This window comes from Cryptomeria japonica, chromosome 4 (assembly GCF_030272615.1).
Source record: "Cryptomeria japonica chromosome 4, Sugi_1.0, whole genome shotgun sequence".
NCBI lineage: Eukaryota > Viridiplantae > Streptophyta > Pinopsida > Cupressales > Cupressaceae > Cryptomeria > Cryptomeria japonica.
Genome location: NC_081408.1, coordinates 711954439 through 711979551, shown reverse-complemented (window position 1 = coordinate 711979551; position 25113 = coordinate 711954439). Strand labels below are relative to the sequence as shown.

The window sequence follows — 25113 nt, the reverse complement described above, 5'->3', positions numbered from 1 at the left end:
GAAGTGGTGGTGGCAAAGAAAGGGCTGCAAATAGAAGATTTTGAAGGCTTCAAGGTTATGGTTGTTGATGGGTTTCACATTTCTTGCACCAAGAAGATCCCAAATATGTCTATGCAATTGGGCAACTACGAAGTCAAGGATGACTTCTATGTAGTCAGCATTGGAGATACGGATGTCGTCCTAGGCATTCAATGGCTGCGTTAACTTGGAGAGATCTCCCTAAATCTGCAAACCATGGAGCTCAAGTTTCAATCCGATGGGAAGAAGGTGGTGTTAAGAGGAATGTCTAACGATGGACCTCGGATCGTGTCATTCAAGCGAATGGCAAAGTTGATTTGACATGATCAAGTTGAGTGGGCTGCGGAATGTATGATTCTCCCAGCTAGTCTGGTTGAAACAAAGAGGGACTACCCTCCTGATATCCATTCCTTACTCACCAGGAAGAGTAAAGTGTTTGCTGATTTACCTCCTGGGCCACCTCCCGAACGAGGCTCAGAGCATGTCATAGAGCTCAAGGAAGGGGCTAGACCAGTTATCACAACTCCATATCGGTACCCTAAGAAGCAAAACGATGAGATTGAGAAAAACATTAAGGAACTCTTGGAGATGGGCTTCATTCGTCCAAGTAAGAGTCCTTTCGCTTCAGCAGTTGTTCTTGTGAAGAAGAAGGATGGTACCATTCGCATGTGTGTGGATTATCGTGCTTTGAATCAAAGCACCATCAAAAATCGATACCCCATTCCAAGGATAGATGAGCTACATGGAGCCAAGTTCTTTTCAAAGATTGATCTGAGGTCAGGCTACTACCAAATTCGGATAAGAGGGTCTGATGTTGAGAAGACAGCATTTAGATGTCACTATGGTCACTTTGAGTTTTTAGTCATGCCATTTGGGTTGACTAATGCTCCTGCTACCTTCCAGTCTTGTATGAATAGAGTCTTTCAGAAGCAGTTGAGGAACTTCGTGTTAATCTTTTTTGATGACATTCTGATCTACAGCAGGACATGGGAAGAACACCTCAAGCACGTAGAGGAAGTGCTTAGCATCCTTGAATCAGAAAGTCTGTTTGCCAAAGAATCCAAATGTGAATTTGGAATGAAGGAGCTACTTTACCTTGGTCACATAATCAGTGTTGATGGAGTGAAGGTTGATCCCGAAAAGATCGAGGCAATATTTGATTGGCCACCCCCAGAGAACTTGACTCATTTGAAAGGGTTCTTGGGTCTTTGTGGTTTTTACAGAAGATTTGTGAAGGGCTATTCACAGAACGCTGCTCCTCTTACTAACCTCACGAAAAAGGGAGCTTTTTGTTGGACAGAAAAGGCTCAAACTACTTTTGATAAGTTTAAGAAGATCATGAGCTCTTGTCCGGTTTTGGCAATTCCAGATTTCTCCAAGCCCTTCGAGCTACAGTGCGATGCATCTGGAGAAGGTATTGGGGCTGTTTTGATGCAAGGCAAGCATCCCATTGTGTTTGAGAGCAGAAAATTAAGAGGTGTTGAAAGGACCTACTCCATCTATGACAAGGAAATGCTTGCAATCATGCATGCATTGGCTAAGTTCAGACAGTATTTGGTGGGGAGCAAATTTGTGGTCAAGACTAATCACAATAGTCTCAAGCACTTCATGCATCAGAAGGATTTGAACGAGAGACAACAAAAGTGGGTGAGTAAGCTTCAAGCTTACGATTTTGACATTGAGTATGTGAATGGGAAAAACAATATTGTGGCTAATGCTCTATCTAGGAGACCTCATCTGAGTTCATTGTGTGAGATTACTGCTGATTAGAAGGACATGTTGCTTGCTGATTATGCCAAAAATCAGTTGGCAATCAGCATCATTGAAGGTACTTTTCATGACGAAAGGTACAAAGTGGTTGATGGGCTGATACACTACAAGGGTAGAATCTTTGTGGTGGCTAATTCTAAGCTCAGAAAGAAGATTTTGATGACATTCCATGACATTCCACTTGCTGGTCATCAGGGTCTCTTCAAAACATATAGGCAGATTCGGGAAAGATTTGCTTGGAAAGGGCTGAAAGGGGAAGTTCAACGCTACATCCAGGAATGTCCTACTTGTCAGATGAACAAGAATGAGCACACTCTACCTGCTGGTCTGCTGCAACCTCTTCCCATTCCCAACCAAAAATGGGAAAGCATATCAATGGACTTCATCACTGGGTTGCCAAAGGCCCAGGGCAAAGATTGTATCTATGTTGTAGTGGACAGATTGAAAAAGTTTGCTCACTTCTTTGCCATCACGAGCTCTTTTTCAGCAGCTCAAGCTGCAGATTTGTTTTTTCATGAGGTGTTTAGATTGCATGGGTTGCCGAAAAACATTGTGAGTGATAGGGACAGCAAGTTCCTAAGCACCTTTTGGCAAGAAGTCTTCAGGATGAGTGGTACGGTGCTTACTCCAAGCACTAGTTATCACCCCCAAACCGATGGACAAACAGAGATAGTGAACAAGTGGTTGGAAGGCTATCTAAGAAACTATGTTTCGGAGCAGCAAAGAGCCTGGGTGAAATGGCTCCACATAGGCGAGTATTGTTACAATTCTTCCTTTCACATATCAATAAGGATGTCTCCCTTCATGGCTCTCTATGGTTATGAGGCTCCTAGCTTTGCTGATTTGGTGTTTGGTGATAGCAAAGCCCCTCAAGCCAAGGATTTGTTGCAGCAAAGTCAAAACATCTTGAAATCCAACTTGCAGATTGCTCAGAATCAGCAGAAGATGTACGCTGATCAACGATGCATTGAGCGCTTTTTTGAGATTGGAGATATGGTTTATCTTCGACTACAGCCGTACAGACAATCTACTCTCAAGAAGAGTGGAGCTGAGAAGCTCAAGCCTCGTTTCTATGGGCCATTCCAAGTCATCAGAAAGGTTGGAGCAGTAGCTTATGAGTTGGAACTACCTTCGAGTAGTAAAGTGCACAATGTCTTCCACGTGTCTCGCCTCAAGAAGGCACTTGGACATAATGTTATTGCTTCTTCACAATTACCACCTTTGGATGAAGAAGGGCAGTTGATTTTGATTCCGGAAGATATTATTGATTCCAGAGAGTGTTCTTTGAGAAGAAGAACAATCAAGGAATACTTGGTGAGGTGGAAGAATTTGCCTTTGGAGGATGCAACTTGGGAGAATGAGGAGATTTTGCAACATCCAAACTTGCAATTGCTTGAGGACAAGCAATCTTGGGGAGGGCGGACTGTAATGTCCCCTTCTCAGGCATGATGTTTCAGTTGACCGATTGCCTATTTCGAAGACTCGTAGGCTACTCAATGGGTGAAATTAGGGTTTCCAGTTTTGGAGGTTGTTGTTGCTCGTGAATTAGAGTTTGGATCGCGGATTCTTTCTGGGTTTTCAAAGGGCTTCGCAGTGGTATGTCCGGCTTTGCGTTTCGAGCACTTTTTGGAATTTACTATTTTTAGTAAATTCTATTTCTGACAGTGGTCCTGATTATTTCGGCACGGTTGGTTCTCTTCTTCAGTTGGTTCAGTTGGCTTCGTCACTTTTGGCCTTAGGATGTTTTTGGAGAGATAAGTTCATTTCATTTAAATAATGTTATATTTTAAAGTTGACCCCTTGGCCTAACTTCATCACTTCAAGTTGTTTTAAAAGGTGGTCTTCAAGGGTGGACGCATCATGGAAGGGATTTAATATTTCCTAAGGTCTAAAATCTTGCTTATGAAAAGGGGTGCCAACTTTATGAAGAGAAGTGAATTAAAATAAAGGTTAATTAAAGCTTTTAAAAGTGGTGCCATCTCTTGGAGGAAACTTCAAATGTGAAATTAGGGCGCACTTTCTAGAAGCCTCTTGAGATTCCTTGTTAAGCTTATAAATGGAGGCCTCTTCCCTTCATTTCGGCATCTTATGTCTATTATAATGTTATTCTACCGGAATGGTATTGGGGTTGCTTTGAGGAATGAATGCCTCCTAGCCTTGGCATTGCTTATTGCTTGAAAGATAACAACTAGTGGTGATTTAGTGTAGTTGTGAGAGTTTGTAGTGAGGATTGCATTGTAGCTTGAGTTGTGCTGGAAGTTCAGTTATTTGCATTTCATTTCATTTTCGGGAGTCGCAGTTAGCAAGACAGATTTTTAGTTTCACTCATATATTTCAAAATAAAAACATATTCATTCTGGGTATTGCATATTTCCTCTTGTTTTGCCTGGGCGCTCTTTTGTGCAAATTTGCAGATTCTAATATGATGTGTTTTATTTTATAGAGAAGAATCGCCATTCTTGCCTGGCGTCACTGCTAAGCATTGCCTTGGGGTTCGTGTTAAATAATCTGTTGTGTTAATGTCTGATTTCTTGGTATTGGTTTCGTTGCCTCCTTCATAGGAAGCCATTGCTTTTGGTTTTGGGTCATTCGGACTAGTATTGAGAGAGTAATGAGCATTTTAGTGATTCCATGGTGTTGCTGATTAAGCATTTCAAGTGCAGGTCTATCATAAATCAGAATATTAAGATTGATCCTTGAGAAGAATTTCTTGGACTTATCATTTTTGTTAAGCCCGGGAGAGTCTTCTATATTGTTGCAACATTGTATAGTCTTAATCTTATGATCTTGGCAAGCATTGACTATCAAATTGTAAGCTGAACAGTAGTACTGGCAGCATTTCTTCTCATTTTCATTTCACGCTTGTTATTTACATTTAATTCCATTTCTAAGTTCTTAGCATCTCCGCCATATTGTAGCTCCATTCCCACCCTGGGTTTGAAAGCACATGCTTGGTGTCGAGTTTTCCTTTCAGCAGTTGTAATTGTAAAGATCCTCTGACCATATGTTAGTCCATCTTGGGCACATTCTTGGTTAGAGTTGCTTTCAGCATGCACTAAGATCCTCTGACCATATGTTAGTCCATTTTGGGCACATTCTTGGTTAGAGTCACTTTCAGAATGCTTTAAGACCCTCTGACCATATGCTCATGCCTTGCCCAACCCGGGATCCTGGTGTACATTCTTGGTTAGAGTTGTATTCCGCATCGTTTTGGTTTAAGTGCTAACCCTAATGGATGTGTGTTGCATTACTTTTTGTAATTGAAAAATTGAAAAAATTGGTCTGGGATATTTCAGAAATGGTGGAAAGAATGAGTATCATATTCCAGCACGAAATGATTACCAGCAAGGTCTTGGGAAAGTAACAATGCCATTTTTTGAAGGAAGTGAAAAGTGCACAACCAGAGCATGGGTACAAAAGCTAGACAACTACCTGTTGTTGAGACCGATGCCTGAATAGGATGCCATTTGATTTGCCACACTACTTATTTGAAGTCAAAGAAGCCATGCATGCATTTAGCCTATTGCTTTGGCATTGTAGTTGTATTTATAAGCAATTAGAGTGCATTGATATCATTACTCAAGCATAAAAATCAGACTGAAATCACAGACCAGCAAGCATTGAGTGTGTATGCAAAGTGTTTGACAATATCCTTTGAGAGCAAAACTACATCAGATTAGACAAGGGATCTTATAGTGGTATCAGAGCCAAGATCCTGCCATCTTGTGAACAGTTTGATGCAGTTGTCAGATGAGTGAAAGAGATATTAGATATTATAACAGAGAACAAAGAACACAGCAGTATCAAAATCCACAGGTGTCTGAAGTTGAAACTTTTTCAGAGGCTTTGAGAGTAAAAGATACCGGGAAAACAGTACAGAACATGGCAAAAGATGATAGGGATACTATAGCTAAAAGGAAGATTGATACCATGATTGATATGATGTCACGCTTGTTGGCAAAAACGGATCAGCAGGCTAATCAAAATCAGCAGAACAACATGGGAGAAGATAGTGGTGTTCGTGGGAATAATAGCAACAATGATATGAATTAGCTTGAAATCACAAAGCAGCAAGCATGATATGGTATTGGAAGGGATAGAACAGTGAATCAGCGTGATGCATACTCTAGAGGATCAGCCTCTAGACCCCTTTTTCCCACCCTTTACACCACGACAAGAATAACCACAAGCCGCTGCCCCTATACCTTGTGCAAATGAAGTACGACAGGCATACTTAGAATATACCACCTTGCCACCTGATTTAAGAGAGCAGTGGACCTTTGATCAAATCATGAATCAAAGGAGCAGGAGAAATGGTGGAAAGAATGAGTATCATATTCCAGCACGAAATGATTACTAGCAAGCTCTTGGGAAAGTAACAATGCCATTTTTTGATGGAAGTGAAAAGTGCACAGACAGAGCATGGGTACAAAAGCTAGACAACTACCTGTTGTTGAGACTGATGCCTGAATAGGATGCCATTTGATTTGCCACACTACATCTAAAGGGAGTTGCTCATGAGTTGTGGTATCACGGTTTGATTACCCTAGGCCATAATCTTATTATCACTTATGCAGAGTTTACTAACAGCCTGATATAGCGATTTAATCGCAAGGATCTTGAGATGTATTTCAGAGAGTTGGCACAACTGAAACACGTGGGTAACCTAGAGACTTATATTGGTGATTTTCAGAGGCTTGCAGAGATGGTGCCAAGTATTTCAGAGAGGAGACTTGTCATTTTATTCATGGAGGGATTGATGGAGCCTTTGAGAGGTTGGATTAAGGCTTTTGATCCACCAACATTGCAGGAAGCAATGAACAAGGCAAGGAACATGGAGTTCGCAGCCCAAAAAGTAAAAAGTGTGAATAAAGATGCTCCTTCTACTGGCAATGAGAAGTCTCCACAAGTTGCTGATAAGAAAAATAAATCAGCTACTCTGATGGATGAGGTGAGAAAAAAGAAACTATGCTTTTGGTGCAAAGAACCCTACAGTAGAAAGCATGATTGCCCTTTGAGGCCTAAGGGCAAAGCGAAGCGCGCAATGTGGGTGTCTTATGAGGATTCAAATGCTAAACTCTCAGATCAACAAGCTGTTGCAGGCGATGATCTGGGAGGGAAGGCCTCAGTAGAGTTAGAGCCTGATGGGAACATATCCCCTTTGGCAGTATTTGCAGACAAGTAAGTTGAGATTACTTTTCGATTAAGAGGAACAATCAATGGCCAGCGTTGCATCGCTTTGCTTGACACTGGGGCAACACATAATTTTATTGATGAGGGATTTGTGGCTAGATGCAGATTGTAGACAGAGGATTTCAAGGGATTTTGAGTCAAAGGTGCAGATGGATATACCGTCATGTGCACCAAACGGATAGGTAATCTCACCTTACGGCTGAATGATTATGAGCTACAAGCTGATTTTTATGTGGTCAGTATGGGTGCAACAGATGTAGTCTTGGGCACGAAATGGCTTCAAGAAATAGAAGAATTTACCCTCCAAGTTGGAAATAAAATTTATAATGAACAACAAAAGTTATGTGTTGAGGGGAATTACAGATGGGAGTTTACATTCTATCTCTAGTTGGTTGAAAATTTTGTACACTTGGGGAAATATACAAAATTGTGGTTTCAACCACAACACATGAGTAAAAACTCTCCTAATTAAGGGAAGGCTCCCCCTATCTAAATAAAACTGAAATAAAAACAGGATGGTACAGCAGTCTTCCTTCTTTCTTCAAGAAAGACAATATTCTTTTCTCTTCATAGAAAAGGATAGCGATTGAAAATGAACAGCAGTAACTACTTTCAAGTGAAATGAGAGAAAGGAAATGAAGTTTCCTGAAAGCGCAAAGACTTCCGTCACTTCCTTCGGGACGGGACACCAATATCAAGCTCAAAGACTTGATTATTGGAAGTCCTATCTACCCTTTGCTATACAAAATTTTTACAACGAATAAAAGATAACAGCTCAAAGATTGGAATAATCTATTCTTTCAACACAAAGACAAAAACTAATGCAAGCTCAAAGACTTGCTGCTATTTCTTATCAAACAGTAATTTTTCCTCAAGAATAGACGCAAGCTCAAAGACTTGCTGCTCCTTCAAGAGATTTTCCTATTTTAATTAATCTTCTCTACTTGCAGCTCAAAGACTTCAAATCAGATTGGACTAAGCTCCTTTAGAAACACTTTGCATAGAAGAAATAAAAAGATTCAAACTCAAACATGTAGGTCAAAGACTCAAAACTTGAATAATCCTTCTTTATTATTCTTCAAAAACTTTCAATCCACATACATAAGCTCAAAGACTTCTTGCTGTAAATTTGGCAGAAGTTTTGCTTGCTTTCCAAAAGATATCTAATACAATGAACTCCTCAAGTATTTATAGAAGAGGAGCCTTGAGAAAAAGGTGGGAGGATCCTAACTAACTTGAGAGATTCTCTCAACCACCAAGACTCATTCAATAACTAACTGAGACTTCATTAACTAACTAAGAGTTACTCCAACTAACTAAGACTTATTCCAACTACAGTCCTAATTGGACACAACTTGTAGTTGCCTTACATGTAATTACAAAAGTGCAAGTAATGTGTAACTTGCTTTTTACAAAAAATACTTTTACATGTAACTTGTCAAAACTAAATTACAACTAAAGATTACAAAAAGGAATATTCAACTAAGTGTTGAAAAACACTTAAGTTGCATTTTATGAAGACACGATTCCTTGAAATTTCCGGATGCTTGCTTGTAGTTCCTCCGGATTCGGTTTATGGGTGTTCTTGGCAACAACCATAGTCTTCACAATAGTGTTGTGACAGCGGAAGAGCACAGAATTGTTTTTATCCAAGATAGACTGGATTTCATGTAGAAAGGCTTGGTGTTTCATCAATGCTTGAATCGAAGCTGTCGAGAATTGTTCGCTCCTCCATTCATTATGAATCCTCATTTGTAAATCAACAAGAACTTCTTCTTCTGGAATCAGCTCTCCATCTTGACTTACTATGTTGTAAGAGGCCCTTTCACAATGTGAGACAATATCTCGGTAAACTTCGCCCTGAAATCTCTTTGCATCACCGATCTCCTCAATGAGGGATTTAAGAACAAGGGTCTTGTTTTCCAGGAGTTCTTCAAATTCCAAGTACATAACCTTGGAAGAGATGATAGCATGCTCCTGCAAAATACTCAGCTGTTGCTGGGGCATGGTACGCCAGATTGTCAAACTTTCTTCAACACTTTCCAGATTCTTTTTGAAAGTATTAGAAGTTTGATCTAGTTTCTCCTCAACAATTTCCAACTTAGACACTATTTGAAAAATGTCTTTCATTACTTGTACACATTGATCATGAAGCTGATCAACCCAGGAATCCAGTGCTTGTACTTTCTGAGCAGCCCTTTCCACTCCACGAATCGATTCTTGGGAACCAGAAGAACCTATGGAGTTACTCCCTTCAGCAGCAGGTTTTGTGATTTTATGAATGGCTGCCATAAGTTGTCGGTTTTCCTGTTCTAGCTTGTCTTTCTTCACTAGAAGATCATCACACCTTTGCACCAATGAAGCAACAGAAAATTGAGCATCATGTTTAATGACCTCATGTGTTTGCTTGCCCAACTCTATCCTCGTAACCTTATAATCAGCAGCTGACATTTCATCAAGTGGCTTATCTGCAATAGGTTCCACAATTTCAGCTACCTTCATCTTGTTGCTATCAACAATTACCATAGAGATAGTCTTGGCCTTCTTAGCAACTTTGGATCTGGACTGTTTCAGTTGCTGATAGTCAAAGACGTCAGGTGAGATTTCTTGCTTCTTCCTTTTCGGGGTGAAAGAACTAAGCCATGGAGGCAAAGTCATCAACTCCCCTCTAGTCACGGCCGTAGGCAAAGGAGAAGCAATTTCTGTTTGAATCACCATGGTCATCCTGGGAGGAATATCTGTTTAGATAGTGACCACGGTTTGCTCAATTACCAATGGGCATGAATATTGCCTCATGAATTCTTCAAAACCAGAAGTGGAAGTATCAATTTCTGATAACTGAATGCAAGTAGGAATATTCTCAGGAACTTTCAACACACTCTCTTGTTGATGATCAGGAGATGGCTCGTATGCTGAAATGGGAACTGCATTCTGAGGAGACTCATCTGCAAGCAAATCAGGAGGAGAAAGAGGCGTCTCAATGGAAACTGGAGGAATGACCTGATGAGGCAAGTCTGAAACTGGAGACTTAGGAGCATCATCAGATTGCTACCTCTCTTCTGGATTATCCAGATCGATCACCTGAACATGGAATGGTGATTTTTCCTTCCCACGAATAGTCGTCTCCTCAGGAGGAAGCACTACTGCACGACTGACTCGTAACTTGATCCTTGTGCCTGAAGATGAAGCACACTCCTTGTTGTCAATCTGAATCTCAAATTTCCGTCCAAGAGGCCCCGTAGAATCATCTTCTTTACCAACCTTGATTTTGATAAGTCTAACAGCATTACTTTTCAGCCATGAGTTGGTGTTGGCCAAGATAGGCTGAAATTTATCAAGGATGGAGATGCACTCCTTGTGTGACCATTGGATCAAAGGAAGTGTAGCTTCCTCAACCCTCCGTGAAGTGTATTCAGGATCAAGTATATGCCCGTCATCAATCATCCCTTGTGGGATATCCGCCAAGTTCAAATCAACAATTTGCTCAACAGTGAGCCTGCAGTAATCCATCTTCAAAACTTCAGCTTCTATGCGGAGATCTACCCAAATGTCTTCAATGCGATGAACATGCACAAAGGATTTCTTGATCTTCTCCTTCATACCTCTATAATCAAAAATAGCTCTAGGTTTGAACCTTTTAAGCTTGATTTCCTGCAATTCAGCCTCCATGGCCTTAGCCTTCACAGATGTGACAAGGGAGTATCGACCAATTTTCAATGGGTTTGTGGTAGAGATCCCCATTCCAACCTTGTGCTTAGCAGACTGAAAAGTGTGAACAGCCATGATCTGTCTTCCCAACTCCATAAGAATTATCTTATCGGTTGGGTATCTTGGAAGCATGTATGGCTAACCATCATAGCATCCTATCCTCATATAGGTGAAAGTGAGAAATTGCAGGAACAAACACCCATACTCAAACACCTTGACCCATGCCTCATCTGATACTCTTTTGTTCCTGAGATCTCTGTCAAACTGACACATGAAATATCCGAAGAATGCATCTTGGACCCTTCTAAAATGCAGTCTGCTGGGTTTCAATGGCAACTGGTCATAATATTCCCAAACTGGTATAAGCGAGCGATCACCCTTGGTAGAAAGACCTGGAAAGTGTCTAAGTGATGCTACTAAATATACCAAATAAGAATTCATGAAGAAGGTCATAGTGGTAGGAACTGCTGCAAGTTGTTCGCACAAGGCATCGCTGATGACTTCCCCCCATGAAATGTGATGTGACTGTCGTATGAACATAATGAACTGATACATCCATGGCTCAAAGACATTGGAATGCTCAAGGCCCATCATCCTGCTGAGAAGAGTGATGGTGTCTCCTATCTCCCATTTGAAATCACAACGGTACAACTTTGCCCACCTTGAGAAGGAAGGACGTGGCTCTTGGATCCACCTATTGATGTGTCGCTTGCAATCTTTTTCCCTCTTCACGTAATATTCCGCTGCACTTTCTTTGGTGATTTCCATATAAACAGGTGCAGGAGGTATTCTAAAGACCTTCTCGATTGTATCCGCATCAAAACGAATTATAGCTTCACCATCATCGTTTTTGATGACTCTTGATTCCTTGTCAAAATGATGGGCGCATGCAATAACGAACTCAGGTTCTAGGGCAGCCACCGGGAAGGAAGATGCATGATGGATATGGCTGTCCAACAGCCGCTGCAAGTTATTATCCTGTGGATCTTCTACCCTGTTGATGAATTCTGCCATATCAACGTGCCCTATCTCCGTGTCTCTGATGCGATCCAAAGGAGAAGAAACCTGGGAAGGTGCAACCTCATTCTAATATTTGTCATATTTGTATTTCATTTTCTTTGGAGTTGGAGATGTCGGCAAATCTGACATTGATTGTGAACCTGGAATGTTGTGACGAAGACTTAAAAGAGTTAAGGCAACATCATAGTCAGCTGCAAATATCATTCTTCCTTCTCCAAATGTGTAAAACTTTGATTCTTGAATTTCACGATTTTGTGAGAGGAAGAGGGGAAATATGTGGAAATGGGAAAATCTTGACTTTGACCAATTTCGGATCTTTGGAGAATTTTCGCAAGTATACAAATTGGAAAGGACTTACATGTAATCGAGGTTTTAAAACCCGAATACAAGTACACTTGTAAATTCGAAAATGGAGAAATGGACGAAAAATGAGATTTTGACTTGCGGGAAATGATGGAAATGGAAAGTACGGATATGGGGAACATGAATGGATAGAAATGGGAAAATCCAGAAAAGTCATTTTCATGAAAATGGGAAGAACTCTTCAACATGTAATCCGGTTTTCAAAACCCGAATTTGCAAGGGAGGGGTATTTCATACTTTTTACTTAGAATTTTAACCAAAAATGGTTAAATTCCTTAACCATAGGGGAAGAACAAGAATTTCCAGCAAACTTGTAATCGAGATTAAAAATCCCGAATACAAGTAAAGAGGGAATTTTGGGAAGAACAATGCAATTCAAAAATTGCATACTAAGGAGAAAATTTCTCTCACAAAAACCAATTTTTGGGGGAAGAACAACACATGCCAAAGAAAGCAACTAAGAACGAAAATTAAGAAAACAAGAAAATAATAAAATGAAGGAAAGAAAGGAAAGAGAACATACCTTTCTTGAAAATGCAAATGCTTCTCCAAAAATGCAACCAATTCTTAGAATGAAGAAGCAAAATCAAGAAATAGAAGCAATCCATAATGCCAAACCCTTAACACGTTTTTGTAAAAATTCCCCAAACTGATAAATGTAGCAGCAATCCCAAATTTGGAAGATCAAAGTGCCAATGAGAGAGCACGCCTAAAAGGATTGGAGCAAAATGCCTAAGGAGGAAGTAGAAGAAATGATGATTTGTGCTTGCAAAGCATAGCCAAAGGAGTCGTGGAAAAAACGTGGCCATCATTTGCACACCAAATGGCATCATTTAATAGCTCAACAATCCTCCTAAACTCCACGCCTAGATGAGAAAGGGCAAAATGATTTAGGAGAGTGGAGTTTGTTGAAGATTTAATCCCTCAAAAAGTGGCATTTATGAAAAACGTGGTTGCTGATTTAGGGCGAAAAACCAGTCAATACAACCTCCATTTGGCGTGAAAGATGTCCATGAATGCATGAAAATAGGATACAAACCAAACGCCTCCTTCCTCCAACAATCTCTCCACAAATTTTGCCTTGAAATTGTCAAAAATCGTTTTTCATTGCATTTTGGGTTTTTTGGAGCAAAAGACAAGTTCGAATTTGCATAAAAGAATGCAAATCGGGTTTTTGGGAGAAGAATACAAGTTTTAATTTCACTTTTTCCACTTACAAGGCAAAATCGGGATTTTTTAGACAAATGACAAGTTTTATTTTTTACTTTTTCACTTGCCAAGCCAAAATCGGGTTTTTTTGGACAAATGACAAGTTTAAAATTGTAAAAAATGCACTTGCAAGCAAAATCGGGTTTTTTGGAGCAAACTACAAGTTTTAATTACTTGTAAAAGGGAAATAAAATCCCTACAACAAGTTAGAAATACTTGCACATATGTAATGGGGATTTAAAATCCCTATTACATGCAAAAACCATTAAAGTAGGGGTTTTTTGACCAAACTGCAAGTTTACTTGTAATTGAGTTAAAAAATCCCTACTTTAACTAAACAAGACCAAAAAACAATAAAAAAAACAAAAACAAGAAAGGGAAATTTAAAACAAATTGCAAGTAACATCTTTTAATAAAGATGCACATGTAATAAGCTAAAAATTCCCCTACAACAACCAAAACAATGAATATCATTAAAACTTGTAGTTTGAAGAAAATTCTCCACCTGCAGTCGGGGTTTTAAAACCCAAAATTGAAGGAAAGACATAGCAAACGAACCCAGAATTTGACAAAATTTGAAACGTAGTTCAAGGATAGACTGAGGATTAAGCCAGTCCAAGGATTCATCAAAATTGTGCCTCAGGAAGCGTTCCATAGAGTAAAAATTTTCATTTTTTCACAAAAATTTCATGTAGTGGTCCTTCATTTTTGGAAACAAAAATGAGGACAACATCTCTCTTTGTGGGAAGGGAAGTAGGAAGAAAGAACAGAAGGTTATTTAGGAGGAGCATGAGATGGTGGACAATCCATTGTAGGAATTTGATGCTACATGGTTGTTGGATAATCCACTCTATGATACGGATGTGGATCACTCCCTTGATAGTGACATTTGGGAACCTTCTAGTGCATCAGGATTTCACACAGGTTTCATAGAAGGAAATTCAAAGATGTATATAGTGAGGAGTTTATACAGCTTCACCTTTGATCCTCCTGCTTATGACTTATTACAGATGTACAATTCAGGGTCACATGTGATGGGTGGTTTATTTGATCGCTCACTTTCTACAAAGGTTGGGAGCAAGAATGGTTAGTCACTTGATTTTCTTTCTCATGAGGCTTATGCTCCTGTAGCACAAGATGAGATGTTTGACTTGGTTCAATAGATTCAGTCAGATGAGATATTGCCACAAGAGCTATCAGATTATGACATGGACATTACACAGATTCTTACTTGGGATCCAGGTGGAGGAATTATTTCTAGTCGAGATTGCTTGAGGGCAAGCAATTTCAGGAGGGGCGGACTAAAATGTCCCCTGTATGTCCCCTGTTTTTTAGCAGACATGGATTTTGATTGGATTAGCCTATTATATGGCCCTCGTAGGCTAATGAGGATGGGTAGAGGGTCTTCTGAGGGTTGTACAACCTCCAGTGTTCAGAGATTTGCAGGATTGGCTTTTGTTTGGCATCATTTGGACTCCATTTGCTATACTTTTGCCATACTTACTATTTATAGTAATCCAGAGGTAGATTGAGTAGGGACCTTTCTATTTTTAGAAAGTGTTTTTGGTCACATGGAAAAATAATTGGAGAGAGTCATGTTTCAGACAACATATTAAAATGTTGAGTATTTATGGAGTTATTAATAATTTTGTGGCCAAATTGATAATAATACATTTAATGGCTTATTATAAAGTTATAATTTAACTTTATAACTTCACTTAAGTTGAGGGTCTAGGCATCATGCGAAGGGGGCTACTTTATTTTATTTAATGACGCCAACGATAAATTATAATATTTAATGTTATTAATGTGCTTTTTGGGAATATCGACTACACGAGAGAAATATATATGCTTGCAATGGAAAATGGGATTTATTGTTGTTGTTGGATGCATTGTTTACTTGTCTTTAACGGAGCTTTGGAGTTTGTAAGAAACGAGGGTTTCTGCAGATTGCCATATTAGAATAATACTTTATTATCTATTTAAGGCTCAATTATATAATATTATGTAAATATTTCTAATAAGATCTTTCTAATCTTATTCATAGTTTCTTTTTAGAAACTTGCTTTTATGTACATTGTGTAATTCTTTATATTGAGCGTATTTGCTCATTTGTTAATACAACAATCATTTTTTACCAATTATGTTTTTACATAATATGGTATCAAAGAACTGTTAAAAAAAATTCATTTTTTTTTTATTTTCTCGGTTTTGAAAAACGATTTTCGAACCCAGTTTTTCACGAATTTTTTGAGAGGCTCGTGTAACAGAAGGGTTGTTCATGTCATTTTGGCGTGTTCGTGCTGCGACCTTTGTGTTCTTTACCGCTAGTTTTGCATTTTCTTCAGCCCGCAAACATTTTTTTGTTCGTCCGATGTGGGTTTTGGGTTTTCCGCCTAGCCCGACATTTATTTCCGCGATCTTCAACGACCTCCAGACCCGTCGTTTTTGCATTTCACGATGCAACGTGATTTTGTGGATTTTCCTCTACAAAAATCACGATTTTCATTTTCGTGTGGTGGAAATTTTTTGACAGAACTAGGCGACGAGATTTTGTGGTCTCTCCTCTGCAAAACCACGATTTTCATTTTCGCGTGCCCTCTTTTTCTACGACCTGAGCTTTTGATCTGCCTTTGTGCGGCCTACATCAATTTTTTCTACAGATTCAGACTTGCGGCTAGGATTTTGACAAAAACCCTCTGTTTTTTGTTGCCTTCAAAAATCTAACACTAGATTCTTCCTGGGTTTTTCGAGAGCTCAATTGGGTTGTTTTCAAAATTTTGTGGGTGCCTCGAATTTCATGCCAACGGATTTCAAGTCCGATTTTAGATTCTTTTTGGGTATTTTGCAAGGATTTATGGGTTGTTTTTGGATTTCTCTGGGTCAACCGGAAAATTTTCTCGAAATCTGTGTCAGTCATACTTCATCTGTTTTTGAAGTCTGTACCTATATCTTCCTCTGTTTTTTGCATTGGTATTTGTGCTTTGTATTTCATTCTATCGCCTATTCTTTGATTTTTGTTTTTTTGTGCATTGGGAAGCGTGCAAGATGGCGTCATTGACCAACTTGATGTTGGAAGGTAGTCAGTGATTCAACGGCAAAAATTATAACACCTGGAAGCAATGCATGCTAACAATCTTTGAATATCGCCACCTAGATGATTTTGTCTCGGGAAAAGAATCTCATCCTTCTGCAGCCGAAGCCGATCAAGACAAATTTGATGACCGCAATAGGGAAGCTGTCATGCTTCTCAAGCTCTCTGTCACAGATGACCAGCTACCTCGGATTCCTTTTGGTCAATTAGCATCAGAAATTTGGAATCATCTGAAAGAGTTGCATGAGACATCCGACAAAAGATGAGCGTTCTTCTTGAAGAACCAGTTGTTCTCCATCATGATGGATGAACGCATGTCCTTACAGGAGCATCTCATGAAGATTAAAGACATTCGAGATCAGCTTGAAGCTATTGGTCGGAAAATGGAGAAAGAGGATATGGTAGTCATAACCCTCAAAAATCTACCAAAATCCTACAAGCACTTCATAGAGACTCTTAACATTATGTCTACGAATGTTGATCTGAAATTTCCAAAGCCGTGCACCAAACTTTTGCAGCTTGGAAACAACAATTTGGTAGCAGTGCCACTTCATCCTCCTCTAAGCAAGCCTTTGCAACCAAATCCTTTCACAAGGATAAAGGCAAATCTCAATCATCTCAGTTCTCTCAACAGAAGGGCTCTAGTCAGTCACAAGAAGGCTCGAAAAATTAGAAGGTTCAATGCAATTATTGTCACAAATATGGCCATTTGATTAAGGATTGTCGCAATTGGATAGCTTCCGAACAGCAGAAGTAGGGAGGGTCTCAGCCTAAAGCCAATGTCGCTGAGCACACAGAGCAGAAAGAGTCTACCTTTTACACCTTCATGGCTAAAAGAACTGCAAACCATGTGAAATCTTCTGCTTGGTATATTGATTCTGGTGCTTCTCGGGATTTCACTCACAGGTGTGATTGGTTTACAAAATTCTCTCCCTATACTGATTCAGTTATTTTTGGAGGAGGTGAGGAGTATATAGTTGTCGGCAAGGGCAACGTTCAGATACAATCTAATGGGAGGAATCTCATATTCCTCAATGTATACTATGTTCCTGGCATGGAACTGAACCTACTCTGTGAGTCAGAGTATGTGGCATTCTCCTCAGCTTGATGTCATCTTCATTGCACATAAGTGTTCTATTGTTGATCGTGCAACACGCACTATAGTTGTTGTTGGTATTGAGGATCATGGTCTTTATAGACTTGTGGATACAGGTGATTCTCTTAAGGATGCCTTCGTAGAAAAATCCTCCTCTATCTCTCATCTATGGCATCAACGATATGCTCACCTGAACATTCATTATCTTGCTCAGCTTGTTCGGGAAGGTTTAGTACATGGCCTACCTGAAATTCAAACTCAAAATCAGCAAGTTTGTGAAGCTTGTCAGGCTGGGAAGCAGCACAGGACAACGTTCAAGGATGGTGACTCATGGCGAGCCTCTAAGGTACTGCAATTGGTCCACGCTGATGTATGTGGTCCAATGAATACTACTTCTGTTACTGGGTTCAGGTATTTCTTACTTTTTATTGATGATTACAATCGTAAGATGTGGGTGTACTTTCTTACATAGAAATCAGATGTGTTTCCTATATTTCAGAAATTTAAGGCCTTGGTAGAAAAAGAGTCTAGTTGTTCTATTATTACTCTTAGGTCTGATAATGGGGGGGAGTTTTGTTCTATTGTTTTCTCCACTTTCTGTGATACACATGGCATAAAACGTCAGTTAACCACACCATACACCCCTCAACAAAACAACGTCGTATAACGTCGTAACCGTACCATTACAGAAATGGCTAGCTCTATGTTGGAACACAAACATGTTCCTAAGAAGTATTGGGCAGAAGCAGTGTTTACTGCAGTTTACCTCCTTAATAGGTCTCCCACTCATGTTGTTAAAGGGAAGACTCCTGAGGAAGCCTGGACTGGTCGCAAACCCAAGATCAGTCATTTGAAAGTTTTTGGCTCTCTTGCATATGTTTGGATTCCAAATGCCAAGCGCTCTCAGTTGGATTCCAAGAGTCAAAAGCTCATGTTTACAGGATACAGTGATAACCATAAGGCCTACCGGCTGATTGATATAGACACTAATTGTCTCATCTTCAGTAGCGATGTTGTCTTTGATGAAGATCACGGACCAATTCAGCTTTCCTCGTTTGAGCAGAATTTCTGAGGATCTGCCTTTGAAGGCTTCTGATTTAGGTGTTTGTCTTCCATTTGGTTCACCTGATGGGAGGGATGATGCAGAATCTGAATTTGGTGATACACTAACTGAATTTCCTCCAGATGATGCTAATCTTCCACCTGTTGCAGATCCTCTTCCTCCAGTTCCAGTTATTCCTCCTCCATCTGATGTTGGCACATCTACTCTTCGGCCTAAGTGGTGGGCTAAGACCATCAGTGATCTTCGTCCTGATGAGCTCATTGAGGGTAGATCTTCCACAAATAAGGGCAAGCAGCAAAATACAATTAACTTTGCTCTCATGGCCAACATTCACAGCATTTATGAGCCTCAAACTTATACCGAAACAAAAGGGATTTCAGAGTGGGAACAGGCAATGAATGCAGAATACCAAAGCCTTCTGAAGAACAACACCTGGGTTCTCTCTGATCTTCCTCCATGGAAGAAACCCATTAGCTGCAAATGGGTCTATAAGGTCAAGTATCATGCAGATGGTACCTTCGATAAATACAAGGCCAAATTAGTTGCTCAAGGATTCACACAACAGGAGGGCATTGATTATGAGGAAACATTTTCTCCTACTACCAAGATGAGTACCATTTGTCTTCTTCTCGCTATTGCAGATCAGTTTGGATGGAAAGTCCATTAGATGGATGTTAAGAGTGCCTTCCTCAACGGTGAATTGCAAGAAGAAGCCTACATGACATCTGGTTTCAAGGTTGCCGGCAAAGAACATCAAGTATGTAGACTCGTTAAAGCACTCTATGGACTTAAACAACCTCCTCGAGCGTGGTACATTAAGATTGATTAGTACTTGGTTGCTCATGGTTTTCAGCGTTGTCTTTCTGACAATAATCTGTATATCAAACACTCTGGTGATAATATTCTCTTTCTTGTTGTCTATGTGGATGACTTAATCATTACTGGCAGTTGAGCACATTTGATTGTAGAAATCAAATAGGATATGTGCCAGGATTTTGACATGACAAATTTGGGGCTTCTCCATTATTGTTTGGGTGTTGAGGTTTGGCAGACTGATGGTAGCATTTTTATTTCTCAGTCTATGTATGCCACAAACTTTCTTGACATTTTTTGAATGCAGGATTGCAAACCTGCTTCCACACCTATGGAGACTAGCTTGAAGTTGTCAACCAACTCTGATTTTCCTCCTATAGATGAACCCCAATTCACGCAACTAGTGGGCAGTCCCATCTATCTTACTGCTACTAGACCTAATCTCAGTTTTGTAGTGAGCTACATTTCACGCTTCATGACAGCCCCCAAGGCTGATCATTGGGTAGTAGCGAAGTGTGTGCTGTATTATGTGAAATGAACCTCTGATTATGGACTTCTTTACACTAGGAGTCATGATCCTAGACTTAGTGGGTTCACAGATTCAGATTGGGCAAGTTCGGTTGATGACAGGAAGTCAACCTCTAGATATGTGTTCAGTTTGGGATCCGGTGCAGTACTTGGACTAGTAAGAAGCAGCAGGCAGTGGCTCTCTCCTCGACAGAAGCAGAATATCGGGGAGCAGTTAAGGTAGCTTGTGAGGCAATTTGGCTTTGTCGGATGCTTGAGTATATGCAAATATCTCAAGCAAGTCCGACTCCCTTGTTCTCTGACAATCAGGGAGTTCTCAAACTTGCCAAGAATCCAATCTTCCATGAAAGAACCAAACATGTAGAGCTTCATTTTCATTACATTCGACAGTTGGTTGAAGACGGATCCATTCAGTTGTTGTATGTTTCTACAGCGGAGCAGCCAACAGATATTCTCACTAAGCCCCTCAGTCCAGATAAGTTTGTAAAATTCAGGGGGTCTATTGGTGTAGTTGATAGATTGAGCATTAAGGGAGGGTATTAGAATAATACTTTATTGTCTATTTAATGCTCAATTATGTAATATTATGTAAATATTTCTAATAAGATCTTTCTGATCCTATTCGCAGTTTTTTTTTAGAAACTTGCTTTTATGTACATTGTGCAATTCTTTATATTGAGCGTTTTTGCTCATTTGTTAATACAACAATCATTTTTTACCAATTATGTGTTTACATAATATGTCAGAGATTCCAGACTTTGGAGAACGTACACTCTCCATTGATCAGCATACTGAGGTTGCGAAATATCAACCAAGGGTTGCAGAGTTGATTGGCCTCACTCAGAGGTCAATACTGAGCAAATTAGTGGAAGAAAATTCAAGGTTTCAATCTGATTAAAAGAGCTGGGCGAAAGAGGAGTTGTTAGAGAGTTTAGAGAGTTCACCAGCATTATTTGCAAGCAGCTACACTAAAATTTTTTAGCAGTCGCAGATTGCAGCAAGGGCACTAAGCTAGGAGGGCCGATTTTGTTCAAGAAGGCATAATAAAATCTCAGAAAATTGCAAGAGGGTGCGCTGGCATAGGAGGAGTCAAATGTCATCAATTGGTGGCTTTAGGAAAGTTCAGCTAGGACAATCGAATTAATTCCAGGTTTCATTTCAATGTTGTGATATGCTTTTGATACATCAGCACTTAGAAGTTTGTGAAATATTTGATCAACAAGTTAACAATGTTTGATATAGTGCCTATAGTTATAAACTTCATAGATAGCATTGGCTGTAGCATTCAATTTGGTATGCAAGACAACTGATTGTCTAAAAGTCACTAACTGATTGTCTAAAAGTCACTAGCTGAAAGTCAACATTCCACTATAGGGATTGCATAGCAAGTTTTTGATTAAATGCCCTATGTTGTAGATGAACACTTCAATCATGAGGATGCATACAAGTGTTTGCATTAATTCCTTATTGCTGTAGATGCATTTTTCACAAATAGGAATCATATATATGTATTTATTTGAAGTCAGAGAAGCCATGCATGCATTTGGACTATTGCTTTGACATTGTAGTTGTATTTATAAGCAATTAGAGTGCATTGATATCATTACTCAAGCATACAAATCAGACTGAAATCACAGACCAGCAAGCATTGAGTGTGTATGAAAAGTGTTTGACAATATCCCTTGAGAGCAAAACTACATCAGATTAGACAAGGGATCTTACAGTCTAGATCTCAGCTGTCGATCTTAGATTGATCTCAGCCATTTATTTTGCTTTCAAAAACTCTATATAAACTCTCTCTCTCAATTCATTTCAGTGTGGAGTGATTTATGAAATTGTTGTGCAGAGCTATTTGAGTAATAAAAGTTCATTATCAGTATTGTCTTGAAATCTTTTTATTGCTAAATGGTTGCATGGTTGCATATTCCCTTCAACACTTAGATTAGATTTTCTTAAGTAATTTGTTTTCAAAGTTTTTAGATAAATGATAGATTTGATGGTATTGATTGGTGAAATCTTGCTCATACTTTTGTTGGATGAATGATTTTCATTCAATGTGCAAAGTTAGTCTGAGATTTTAATATGGATGTTTAACTTCTACTTGGAATGATATTGTTCAATTGTTGGTATTTTTCCCAAGTGTGAAAATCTTAAGCATAACCCTAGAAGATTGCACCCACTTTGCGTAGTTGTCCGAGTGTGGCGGAACAAAACGTTGTTACCGGTTTCACCCAATCTTTACCGTCTCTTGAGTTCATAGGAATAGCTTAGAAGTAACATAGAATCCCTAAACCCTCATCCTTTTTATCTTTTTTGAAGTCCTAAACCAGAAAATCCAAAAAACATAGAGCATAAATTGTTAAACCTGCCTAAGTTCAACTTGAATGATACCAGTTAATAAGCGTAAGTCCCCCTTGAGATTTCAGCATACACTACCCGAGAGACTATCCCACTAAAGTCGCTTGTTCGCACATATAGACCTTGGAGTCACCTTGTGGTCTTTCTTGCAATCTTGGCACAAGTAGTGATTTTGTTCAAGAGAGAATAGAGTAACCTAGTGGTATTTTATTCTAAGTGTTTGGTAGATGATAAAACATCCACCAACAAGTCTCTTCTGCAGTATTATTCCTGCACTAGCATCGTGTTATTGGCAGCTGCATGGGATTCTCCTGTGTGACCCTCTTTTATTCTCTCTTTTCTATGTTCTCTATTTTTTAGAGCTCTCACCTTTCATGGTTTCAACTGCTACCTCTCTAAATGCACTACTCCCTTTTGATCGACATACCCCAGCTTGCATCTGCAGCTATCAAATCTCATCACCTATACACTATTCTCGGTCATCTCTGTACCTATAGGATTTCCTTCCAAAAATGGGTTCACAATCTGATCTCCTCGGCCTCTGAGAGATCATGTCTACATATCAATCAAATTCTCTGTACACATCACTCAGACATATAACCACCCATAATATATGCATTCCCTTTTGAAAACATCTGTATTCAGATCATGCTATCAATATAGGATTGCTATACTTAGCAAACTTCAGCCTAGCAGATTTCCTTGAGCCTCAAAAAGGCTCAACAACTCCTACAACATGATCATATTAATTGCTTCCTCGTTCATCTCAGTCAATTGATTACTATCTTAAGTAATCTTCATTTGTTAGGTGGGATTTGATCATCTCTTTGTAGATCACCTCGAGCCACATAAACAACCTGCAATGTGGTCGCCATTCATGCATTCTTCATCCTTTGTCAACCTGCCTTGAGGAGATTGACAACAACCTCATTAAAATCGACCATCATCTTTGTAAGCACCGACCTCTGCATACTGGATTTCAACCTCGACCACCTAGGAGCCACATGTCTTCATTTTTGCCATCCAAAACATCTGGTCAAGCTCAATCAATCACAACGTAGATCATTTTTCCTATTGGCAGGCAGTTGTGTGGCTAAAATTATCTCCTTCAGCATCCAAGTCACTTGATCAAGCCCGGTCAACGTCCAATCATCGTCCATTTGGACCATCAAGTCTATCGGAAGACATTCGTGGCATCAAAGGTCTTCTTAATCGTCATCTACGTCATCTAGTCAAACTTGGTTGACCGCCACGTGGATTACTGAGTCTATCGACTTGCATACGTATCATCAAAATCTTCTTAGTCATCTTCGGTCAATTGCAGTCAACCTACCACGTGGACCATCGAGTTGCACAGAAGTCATCAAAATCTTCTTAATCGACATCCAGGTCACTTGGTCGACCTTGGTCAATTGCCACGTGGACCCTTGTGCCTATCGAGCTACCTCCTTCTTTGCCTTCATCATCTTGTATCATCCTTTGCATGTCCGACTTACCCCTGTGGGGTAAGCAACTTCAAGAGACACATTCACTCTTGTTAGCCCGCACAACACTTTGAAGAAGTGTTGGACTCGTGCGGGATAAGCCTCTACAAGAGACTTTGTTCTCTCTTGTTAGCCCGCACAACACTCGACATGGCCTCTTAACCCATGTGGGATAAGAGATTTCATTGTTTCCTTTGTTCTTATTTACCCCACATTGTCATTTGTATGCCCATTTAAGCCATGCGGGATAAGGGCTCCCTTGTATCTCGCAGCATCACACTATCCCGCATTGTCATCTTTGCGTCTGACTTACCCATGTGGGGTAAGCAACTTCAAGAGATCGCCATTCAATTTATTATCCCACATAGCCATTGCTTCTTCGCATTTGAGTTACCTAGCGATGCGCGATAACAAGGGCCGCCTCATTCCATATACATTAAGTTACCCCACGCGACCTTTTCCACTCCTACTCACACGATGCGAGATAAGCATGGAGTCATTATCCTCTTTGAAAACTTTTATCCCACACGACCTTTTTTACTTCGACTAACACAACAAGGGGTAGATGGAGTCTTCATCCTCTTTGAAGCTCTTATCCCGCACAACCAACCAAGGCACGACAACCATGTCGCGGGGTAATACCTTAGTGAGATGGCGACAGTCAATAACACGGTGCGATAACCTGCATGACCATCGTGTTGTGCGATTTTTTTGCAATTTAGTCGATTACCTTCCTATTGTTCGATTCTTCTTCTTCACTCTTCAATTGCGATAACCTTCGTGTTATTGATATCATCTATCACAAGACCAACACGACTAATTTGTCGTGTTATTGACAACTGCAGTCATATATCCATCGTGTTATTGACATTTGCAATTATATAACCCTCATTTTATTGACAAATCAATCACCTTTTGTAGTTTCATAGAATGCGATAACCTACGGGTTATTGACATCTGCGACTGATACTTTCTGTAACCGCATGCAACCCATACAGTGATAACCTACGTGTTATACACAGCTGCAACTTTACTTTTGCAGATTTAGACAAGCTTGCTCAATGCCTCCACCACATTGTGGCCTATGTCAACTTCATCCAAATACATGTCCCAATAGCACATTCCAAGCTTCCCTTCTGTATCTCCATGTGGGACTAACATGGCGTGTTATATGACGTGTCATGTTATATGATGTTGCAGCAACATTTATGCTCTTGGAGAAACCTGTTTGCTCCATACAATCAAAGCACCATGGTCTTGATCTTCAATCCACCTGCAAGTCCAATAGCAGACTCCATTTTGGCCTTTGACTCCATAGAAACTCTATTCATTCAACTTGCACATGTCTACAACCAATATGATATCTGCATGCCTCTCCATCTCTGACCAATTGGAG

General features: G+C 39.8%; 1 protein-coding gene across 2 annotated transcripts in view; it reads right to left on the bottom strand.

Moving 5' to 3' along the window:
* Nucleotides 1–25113, bottom strand: part of LOC131036187 (ras-related protein RABC1) — a 153665-nt gene that overhangs the window by 40483 nt on the left and 88069 nt on the right. The window lies entirely within an intron of this gene.